Below are 11,174 nucleotides of genomic sequence, written 5' to 3'. Positions count from 1 at the left end.
TATCATAAATTTGGGCCTTACAAATGTCTAAAATTGTAGTAATTATATTTCAAAATGCTGTATTGTAAAATGCAGATTTCATGGAGTTTACCGATATCAACAAGTTTGGCAGTTACAGAAGTTTTACAAGACACAATTCCACTTTAAATAACAACACTGAATTGTAAAATATTAGTGTTGAATTCTTTCTAAAATTAGTGTTCATTTTTTCCTTATTATTGGAGTTCATTTCTTGCCATACCGAATATCTTTACTCTCTGTGGTCATTGTATGATATTTGAAGACTTGGTCATGCTGATATATAAAGCAGAAACTAAACATGGCGTATTGAAGAGAGTAAGACATCCTCAGGGTCATTGGTTCCCAAAGTCAAGTAAAGATGATTTAGGAGCCTATATTCAAGCAAATTGTTTTAAATGCATTAGTGTATTCATTACAGTCTGCATTAGGAAAAAAAAAACACAGAAGAAATCATAACTGCAATATAAAGTTTCATTTAAAAACAGTGTTTTAGTTTAGATGAAACTTTTATTTATTTATTTATTTATTTATTTTTTGAGATAGAGTCTCATTCTGTCACCCAGGCTAGAGTGCAGTGACATGATCATTGCTCACTGTAACCTGGAACTCCCGGGCTCAAGTGATCCTTGCACCTCAGTCTCCCAAAGCACTGGGATTTCAAGAATGAGCCACTGCACCTGGCCCAGATGAGACTATTTTTTTAAAGAACAAGTAAATAGTAATTTAGGGGGCATTAGAACAGGGCAAAAACCATAAGGTTATATGTATGTAAATGTCTATAGTCAAGTCAAGGAAACATTGCTTTACCACAACTGTCTCAGACTCAATTCCAAAATATCAGCCTCTTCAAAATTTACTCTGAAATAAGTATTATTGTGATGTACTAACACTAAATAGTTTTTGCTCATTATGAAGCTGTACATTTTCTGTCCAATTTTGTTATCAAAATCATTAAGTACAAGAAACAAAAGTGCACTTAGAGATCAAAATAATATAACCAATTCATTTTGCAGGTGATTCAGTTTTTCAAATTCAATCAGCCTATTAGAGATTGAGCTAAAATTTGAGCCCTGGTGTTCTACTCTCTGCTGCTCTTCCTCACTGCCACTATCAGGAATCTTGGCTGAGAACATTTGTATGTGCAAAGAGCTTTTTCCAATAGACCCAATTTCCAAAATCAGTCTTCAGTTTCAGCCTACAGTCACTAAATGGTTGCAAATGAAATAGTTCACAGTGCAGTACATCACAAAGGTCTGGGTTCCTCAAAAGATTTTTAACTGAGAGATATGTTTATCAATAAGTATTTAAGAAAATGCAACAGGCTTATCATAAAAGCTAGGCTAAGACATAGAATAGTACCAAAGTTTGAACCTCAAGAAACGTTAGGATATTTTTTGTCCTAACCATAGTAAACATAGTAACCTTTATAAAACAAATTTTTTAAAAACTTTATAAAACATAGTAAACTTTATAAAACAGATTATTTTAAAACACAAAATAAACATAGATAACTACAGATAACCATCCTATAAGCAAATTTTTTGTACTGAACACCCAAATCAAGATAAAATTCAAGGTAACAAAAAACTTAGAAAAAAAGGGTAAAAATAATTAGGAGGTGGGGAGAAGAGGGTGATAAATACCCGATTTGTTTTCGGGGCAAAATTTGAAGCTAAAAATGAAAATATTTCAGAATTATAAGTGCCAACTCAATTTATTTTGCCTGTAAAGGATACAGGTTGTTCTTTGCGAATGGTATTGTAGCCTGAGTTGCAGTGGGATTCAGGGAAGCAGGAATAAAATGTTTTTTTGTAAACTCGATACCTAAACATCCTAGTGGGGTATTATGTCTGTTTAGACTCCAAGAAGCTCCTCCTCACATCCTTAAAAGATAAGCTGCCTAGGAGGGACAGGGTTAGAGGGTGTGTTGGTTTTAATCCTGGAGTAAATAAGGCCTTCAATGTCTTGCTCCTGCCCTAGGTGACCTGGGCCAGTTTTCCATTAGGATCACTCAGTCACAGGAAGTCAATGCAAAAGACCAGGGGTAGCTGTTTGTTTTTTGGGAAGGACAGTTGGCTGGAAAAGAGTCTAGGAGACTCCACCACCATCACTGCCAAGTACAAGCTCCCCTGCTCTCTTCGTTTCTTGGAGCTCTCTGCATGGAGGGGTCTTCCGTAGGTCAGTAGAGCTCCTTGACTGCTGCTTTCTTAAAGAGACTTAAAGGGGTGATAGAGTCAGGATTGAAGCACCAGGGGAGGAAGGAGCCACCACCCAGCCTGGACACTTGCACTGTCACATACCACCATCACACACCCAGCTGTTTCTGACAGATGTGCAGGCACTGATCTCCAGTCCTCTTAGGAAATAAGAATAAAAAAAGTCATCTTCTGTAGTGTGATTTTTTTTAAGAGTTCAGGAGCTATATACACATACAGACACACACACACACACACACACACACATGCACACACCCTTTGAGGCATGCAGAAAAGAAAAGGAGAGAAGAAATTGGATACTTAACCTCTCTGGGTCTCAGCTTGCTCATCTGTGAAATGGATAAGTGGAACTAAATGCCTTGAATTATCCTTAAAGTTATCTGTGGTGGGGAAGAGGCGGTGAAAGGTGAGCCTCAGGCAGAGATATCACCCCACCCTACTGGTCATGGTAACTTCCACTGCCCAGAGCAGGACAGTCATTTCTGGGATTGCTTAAGGGACATTTTGAAAGAAAGTGTTAGTGTTTGCCCCTGGCCTCAGTTGGCCACCCCAACACACACACACGTTTTCTCTCTCTCTCTCTCTCTCTCTCTCTCTGTCTCCTTTTTCTTTACCCCAAGGGAATTGTTTGCAAATGTGAACAAGTGGAAGCACAAATAGCTTTGCGGAATTATTTAGGAAAGTCAATATGCGATTATGCAAAAGTCTATGATAAGGCTCCTCCGAAGCAGAAGGCAGCAACGCAGGAATGCGCGTGTCCCCTTCCCTGGCGAGTACCAGTGCGGGGAGGCTGTTTTCCTGTGTCTTGAGGGTGGGACAGGACGCGATCAGATTCCTTGACTCTGTCCCTGTTCCTGCCGTTCTCTATCTCTTTCTCCCTCTTTCCGTTTGTGTCACTGTCTCTCTTCTTTCCTCCCTCTCCCCATCCTCTCCGGGCATCACCCCCAACTCCAGCACACTCCCAGCTGTCCTCTCCCCTCCCAGGGCGCTTGGATCTATACCCCTCTCCGAGGTGTGAGCGCCAGCGCGGGGCGCACAGAGCACACAGCCCGGCCGTGTCCCCTCTTCCACCCGGCGGCGGTTGGGATCCCGGGGAAGGAACGGCATCAGGCCCCGCACGGTTCTCCCGCGGCCTCCGATCCCTTTAGCGCACCTGAAATTATAACCTTGGCCACAAATGCGCACTTGTTCCAGCCCCTCCGAGGGGGCCGCGGCTCTGCTGGGGACTCTCGGGGCCCGAGTCCTCAAAGGCTCCCGCGTCCCAAAAAGCCTGGCAGAGCACACTTGATCTCCGAGGAAGAAGAGGGGGATGGGCTGCACCCGGGGGCTCATGGCGCCCCTGGAGGAAGAGCCCTCCAGGACTGGAGGCGAGAAGCTTCCAGAATTAGGCCAAAAGGCAGGGGGCGGGGTGTTCCTGAGTTCCCGAGTCCAGCTGGGGAGAAAGGCGCCCTCGGGTGCTCAGCCCGAAGTAGCGGAAGACAGATGCCGGCGTGCCAGAGTCGCCGCGCCCCGGTCCGTGGGTCCTCGCGCTCCCGCTCTCGGGCTGCCGCCCAGGCCTGACCAACTCCTGGGAGAGGCTAAAGCGCACCCCAAAAAGAAGATAGGATCGCGGCCAAAAATGGCGGGGGAGGGGGACATTTGCAGGAGAGGGGACCTTTTCCCCTTTACCTCTTCCCAGGGGACAAGTTCCCCCACGTCTCCTCCCCTGTACCAAGCCAGGTGTGAGCAAACACCGCAGCTCCCGCCAATGGAAGCACATCCAGCCGAAGGATCCCCAAGGGGCCCAGGGAATCCTCACGCCCCAGGGTACAGGCTGGCCCGGGGCTCTGGGTGGCTCAGCGCGCTCGGGGACCTGACCGCGCTGCAGGGCGCTGCGGGACCCGGCACCGCAACGAGCACGGGCGACAGGGCAGCCCTGCTGAGAAGGCTGTGCGCGGAGATGTCCCTGCTCGGTAAAGAGTGGCCGGCCCAGAAGTGGTCCCCGAACTGCCAGTAAATGAAGTTATCCTCCGTGAGCTCGGAAGAAGGGGCGCCTCGCAGGTCTGTGGGCTCGGCTGCGAAGCGATTTGTTTGCAGCTTATATGTCGACTTCTTCCACTAGTCACAAGTTTTCGAATTGGCCCCTTTTTGCATAAATCGCCGGGGAAAAATTATAATTTTTATCAAGCATAACCATAGTCTGACGCTAATTTTTTAAAAAAGAAGACAAGGAAAGATGATATTTATTTTTCATTTTTAAATAAGGGCACAGAAAAGTACGTTTTCAGATAGTCACAAGTGAATAACTACTCAGCAGGCGTCCTCAGCTTCTTGTTCTTTCCCCCTCTGTGTTTTTCATGCTACTAGAATTCTTTCTGCGCTGCAGGAAGCCTTGGATTTTTTTTTTTATTCATTAGATAACTCAATGAAATGTTAAAACATTTATTTTTGAATAATCAGTGTGATTTTTGCCTGAAAGTTTTCAAAAAATATGCCTCTTTACCAAGTGGAACATGGTGCTAAGCATGGCCAGTCTGGCTCACCCAGTTGCTTCAAAGGTAAATGTTTGCTCTTGGTGACTAGAGCATACTGGCTATACCTCTTCCAGCTCTGGGTACTTCCACTATTAGTTTAGAATATATCAAACGTCTGTGCACTTGTGATTAGTTCCTGGAAGAATTTTCTACGTTTTCCAACTCTTGTTAGTAGGGTTTTTTGTTTGGTTGCTTTTTTAATCTAAACAAAACTGCATGTCATAAAATGGCCCCAAACAGCATCTCATAAAAGAATAACCTTTCACAGTTCAGTTGCTTATGCTAAAGTTTAAAAGACACCTGCCATCAACACCACAGACTTCTGTAGAACAACTGAAACTATCCTGAGCTTTTACACTGCAATGCAAGCAATCTCACTGCTTTAAGTAGCCAATGTCACTCCAGGTTCTCTGATATATCTATATTTAATACAATATTTTAAAGTCATCCTGACGGTGCTACATCAAAATGTATATTTGAAGCAGGTCATTGTAATATATTTATGCATCAATAAAATGCCCTAAAGCTGTCTCCTTTTCACTATTAGGTTTTTATTAAAAGGTACCCTAATAACTAGTGATGTGCTACCAGGTTTTATTAAAATGCAATAAGGAATTTTAACTCCAGAAAAAGCACATGAACAGTTTTAAGAGCTCTTATACCAAAGTCCATGTCTCTTTGACCAAATTCAGCTTGACTTCTCTGTATTTTTTTTTTTTTTTTGGCATTGGGTTTTGTTTGTTTGTTTCTTAAATCACAAAATCACTTCTCTATGGTAACTGTAATTACTTCAGACACTATGTCATTATCAAAGAGAGGTCAAAGTTAGCTTCATACTTTTCTTTTTACACAAAGATTCCACAATGCTAGATGAGACCTCCATAAATTTTTAAAATCTTAACCAAAATGTATACATTTTTTAATGCTTAAGAGAACATTAAACAGCCTCTGCTATATAAAGGCATCTGACCATGAATTTCACTCACACTTTCTCCCACTTGTGCTCTCCATGTGAAAATACTGGTTTCACATTTTCATCCAGAATTGCCACAAGGAAACTGCCCTAAATTTTTTCTAATTAACGGTTTCATTTCCCCTCTCCTAGAAGTTCTTTTCTTTATTATCAAACAATGTCATTTTCCAAATTCAAAGAATTAAGTTGTACATCTGGATTATCCAGGTAGTAGATACATTTAACTTGACTGTCAAGCAAATTCACAATCAAAGCCAAGCAACCACTACTCTTGTTTTAGAGATGTTGGTCCTGTCCCATCATCTTTTCTGTCTTTTCCCAAGCTGACTTTGTACACAGACACACATACACAGCTGTATTAAATGTAGGTTTTAAGTCTTGTGCCTTAGTCAAGTAGTTGAGGTGTGCCTATAGTTGATAAAATGCCCTATCCTTGTATTTGAAAAACATGATTAGACCCGGACTCCTGTCCTGTGAGTCTTAAGATGGGTCCTGTGTTCCTCTCTTGTTACGTACCAGCACCAAATCACACCCTTTACCCCCACCTCCCACCCCCATTAAATACTGGACAAGAGAAAAGTTTGTCATCGAAGCTGCAGTTTTTCCATTGTCCAGTAGACGGCACAAAAGATCAAGCCTTCAAATGCTAAACAATTCACCAAGGCTGTTTGGTTTGGAGTTTACTTAAATAGCTAGGCCAGCCAACATTGTATCTGTGAAGTAAAGAAGTATCTCAAAACTTAAGATAACTCCCCAAAGTTCTGAAACATAATAATATGAACAAGTTTTGCATATCTGCTCAAAAAAATGCTGTTGCAGATAATATTGACTTTGTAAATGAGGAGTTCAGAGAAAAATGTTGAGATATTTATTATTTAAAGGTTACCTTTAAAGACATTAAAATGAGAGAAATTACAAGGCATTTTATTTTAATTTGTCTTCTAATAAAGTATTTGCAACCTGAGCCTTCAAGATTCTATGTTGGAATTGTACACAATGTGGTTATGTTTTTAATTACATTTAACACAAAAAAATCAGTCCAGAAAATTGAGGACTGTGTTTCGAATGCACTAATACATATACTTGCATATATAAAATGTACTAGAGAAGGGAAAGAAATTCTTGATGAAGTTTTGTGAATGGCTGTTGGAGGATATTGGAGAATGATGCCATTGCAATTAACATTTGAGGCTTTGCCTCTTCTATCTAGAGCAATGTATGGCTTTGGCTAATATTTATATTTTACTAAAAGGCTTCTATTTCCTTTTCATTCTGCAGACACTCCTTATGTAGAAGTTGGGGAGGGGGTAAAGTGTGGGCTAATAACTCATTTCCCAGTTAATTTTATTAAGAATTTATAGCACTGTTTAGAAAGTTTTAAGACAACCATAAATTTTATTAGGAATATTTTATTAAGCCCTCCATTTAATTAATAAAAGACCTCTATAACTTCTGAAAATGTCAGAGCTAGTAATTATGTTAACCAGTATAGTTTTTCCCCCTCTAGAGACCAAAGCATTTTAATGATTTGAAATAGAAAAGTAGTAAGGAAAGCACCCTCCCCCCAATTTTTTTTTCCTTAACTTTTGCATTATCCAGTTGGAATATGGTCACTTAGGTATTTTCCCTGCAACAGTCGGAGAGCCTAAGCTGACCTCTCATTGACTTCTGAACTGGACCCAGACACTCTTTGTTTTCTGAAGCAAAATGCAGTAAACAAATCTCCTAGTTCTTATAGCCTGGATTGCTTCGGAGTGCTTGATTAACGTTCTCCCTAATCCTCTCGGGTAACCCCCTTTCATATCACCTAACCAGGTTTCTCTCTTTAATAGACCTCTAAATAGTCTATTTCACTTTTCTCACAGCTATTCATTAGCTTTGACTTCTTGGTACCTTTCTCATATCACATCCAGCCTCTTATCTCCAGCATTCCTGTATTATCTCTACTAGATTTCAAATCTATTTTCTTTAAACTGTCTTTCCCTCCTCTTATTTCTGTTTTTTGAAATGAGAATGCTAATGTGGGGGTGAGATGCTGAGGATGAATGTTCTTGAAATACAAACCCCAAGCCTCCACACCACAGGACAACCTAAAAAGCAATCACAACATTTTAACAGGCATCTTAAAGTTAGGTGCCAGATGATAAACCCTTATCATTCTGTGAACACAGCTGCCAAACTCGATTGATTAACAGGCTTTTGTTTATTCTGGGCTGGCAAATACACACACATTTTACCTTAAGAGGTGCCTCTTTAATTTCTGAGGGTTTTGGAGGTGACTCATCAGTGTGACCTTTGGGGACAAAAGACTGGTTCAGGATATAGGCCTCTCCAAAGGCACCAATTCCTTACAGGAGAACAGAAAGTTAGAAGGGAGTTCTCCAAGACAATTATACCAACAGCCCAGAGGAGCACTGCTGGCTTGAAATGCCTCTGTGTTGGAGGGTAGAAACAATAGAGACCAAGCGCCCAGCCTGTCTCTTCTTTAGTCACTCTTCTCTGTTTTGGGGGAGATGCTCTGGGATAAGAAGGATAAAAAGCGAATGAAAGATCTGAGTCGCAAGAGCTAGGGCCAAGTGCCAGAACCCTTTATCAGGCCACATTTTTGCAAAATAAAAGTGCTATTGCCTAAAAAAGCAAATATCTGAAATAAGTCTTAGGATAGGTGCTGTCACAGGACAGACATAAATATCATCAGTAGTTTACTAAGATGCTCGGAACTGTCTCTTCACTTTTTTCTTTAATAGATGATTAATGGCTGCCCTGCTAAAGGAGTTTTTTTTTTTTTTTTATGGCTACTATATTGCAATTCTAGACGTCCTCTGTGCAATTTCTCTCAGCAAGCCCCAACTGTAATAACTGTTTGCTAATTGTAAAATCCTTATCCAGAATGAGGTTTGGGCAAACAATTTGTACTACTGTAATTACATTGTAAAAGTGTTTTAGTTTCTTGATTGTTCAGAATTAATAGTATAAGGCCTAGAAGTAACATTAGGTTCACAGTTATAAATGGAAAGAGTGAGAGTGGGCACTTTTCAAAGCTACTAAGAGTTTATTTTAAGCCCACAAATTCAAACTATCCCATTCTTTAAGGAAAATCTGTATGTAGGTAATTTAGTGTAATTTTTAAGGCAGTCTGACACATCATGGATACAGCACACAATAGTCTTCCTACTGCTTTGAAGATTTTGGGTATGCTTGAAAAGAGTGACTTACCTGAACCTTTTCTTTTCGTCTCTGCTAGAAAATAAAACAAACAAACAAAAAAAACTTACGGAAAGGCAACAGTACAAAATAAATCCTATTGTGCATGTACGTATATAAATTTATATTCATATAAAAACTGACCTTTTCCAAATTTGAAAACGTGGCCACGGAGTTGAGGTAACTCCAAGCCCTGTTACCTAAGTCTTTGCTGGAGAATCCCTAGGGCTGTTAAAGACCACGGTCATCTAAGTGTATTTCGCAGTAAATTTCTCTCAGTTAAATTATACTTACACAATTTCCCTCGCAGTTCATTTAAGCATCATAAATGTAGATGTGCCCTGTCGGTGTTTGGTTTAACACCCCCCACACACTTCCTACCCCCGGCTCCCTACTATGCCCAGTTTCGCAGATGCCTGGCGGGCCTGCTGCAGAGACAGGGCTCACACCCCAGCGAGCAGCCGTCGGAAGGCGCTCAGGTGTCGGCTGCAGCCGCCTGGGGTTCGGAGAAGGGCTAGCAGGCTGCTCGCCCAGCTTAGTCCTCTCCATTATCGGAAAAGGAGCGTGCTGCCTGGCCCAGCCAGCGCAGCTTCCCAAGAATTAAACAGTAATTGCCTTCCTGAGACGGGGAGGTTCCATCTTGGCCTGAAATTCTGCTTCCAAGTTCATGCTGCAGGGTCGAGGTGGGGGGCGGGGGTCAGGCATGGGCATAAAAGCGCTGGCAATTCACCTGGCTGCCCTCACTTCACCCCACCCCCCACGTTTTTACTCACAGGCCTGCCTTAACCTCCCAAATGATCTATCCAGGCGTTCATGCCAGAAAGCGCTACACATGCATGCGATGGAGAAAAGTAAAAGATCCTAAAACTTGGGTGTTGGAGACAAAAAAGAGGGAGAGAGGAAGAGAGGGAGTCAGAGATAGAAACAGAGAGAAAGAAAAAAGGGAGCAAGACAAGTAATAAGGGATCCTGGCGATGGGGTTTTTTTGTTTGTTTTTTGTTTTTTAAGCAGTCGGAGCTCCTTCAAGGCAAAGCGCATCTGAAGGCTCTGGGTGAACGTGTGTCAGCCCTTCGGGCACACATGGGGAGGAGAGCATGGTGTCCGGGGCAGGGGTGATGGCTGGGAGGGCTCATCTGCTCGGCTTTATAGAAACGCGCCGCTGCTGGGGGCAACCGAGCCGGCGTGGACTCATGCGGAGTGCTAAAAGAAGCGGTAATGTCGCCTAGGGAGGCTGCGTGCGCTCGGTGGAACCTGATTCAAGATCATGTTCTGACGCTCGCCCTGTGTCCCCTGCTCCTCAGAAGCCCACTCTACAGAAACATGAGTCCCATCTCGAAGACGGATGCAAATCTCCTCTACTTTGCACTTAAGAGTTGACTTCAATACATTTTAGAGCTCCTAACCATTTCTAAAGAATCGTCGGGTGAAGGATCCCCCTAATCTTTCTCAAAACTCTTCCCACTGCTTACACCCCCGTGAGGGTGAGGGTTCGGTCCGCAGCTGGCGGGTGGCAAGGAGGTGGGGGCGATGGGAGCGCGGGCCGAGGGCTTTGAGGGAGTCAGCCTTTTGGCCACCTTCAGGGCGGGAATGGGGACTGGCAGTTTGCATTCCCGGCAGATCGAAGCTCCCTGCTGATCGATTATTTGATAATTGATTTTCCCCGCAGCCAATGCGCGGCCGCCTGGGCGGGGGCGCCTCCTGATTGGCTGCGCCCTTCTTCACGGCTGCCTACCGAGATTTGGGTGAGCTCATTTTCCAGTCGACCGCAGGGGGAGTTTTGTGCGAGGTTTCGGCTGGAGGGAGGGGGAAAAATCCTCTCCGAGCCGAGCGAGCTGCGAGCCCTGCTTGGGGATGTGAGGTTTCCAGCCGCTAGTAGAGCTGCTACAGCTGAGCCATCTCGGCAGATCAGAGCCTGGCGGGCAGAAAAACAAATACGAATAGCACCATTAAATATAATAATAAAGGGCAAGCTTAGAGTGGGAGAATAAAGAGAAGGAAAAAAATTAAAGCCCAGAGAATATGTATTTAAAGGGAGAAAGTTAAAACCAGTGGCTGGTTGGAGCCTTCGAGTCGTAGGTACGGGCAGCTTTTGTCTGAAATCTCAGCTCACGAAAGTGGGTTTCTTTTTCTCTGGCACTGGGAGTTTTCGCCGAGCGAGGTTGGAGACAGGAAAGCGGAGTGCGGGGTAGGAGGTCTGGGAAGGAGAGTTCGGGGCGTCGCTGGAGAAAGAACTGGGGGCGCGGGGTC

Source organism: Eulemur rufifrons, chromosome 19 (genome assembly GCF_041146395.1).
Source record: "Eulemur rufifrons isolate Redbay chromosome 19, OSU_ERuf_1, whole genome shotgun sequence".
Taxonomy (NCBI): Eukaryota; Metazoa; Chordata; class Mammalia; order Primates; family Lemuridae; genus Eulemur; species Eulemur rufifrons.
The sequence above is the reverse complement of the archived record's forward strand: the minus strand, read 5'-3'. Positions refer to the sequence as shown.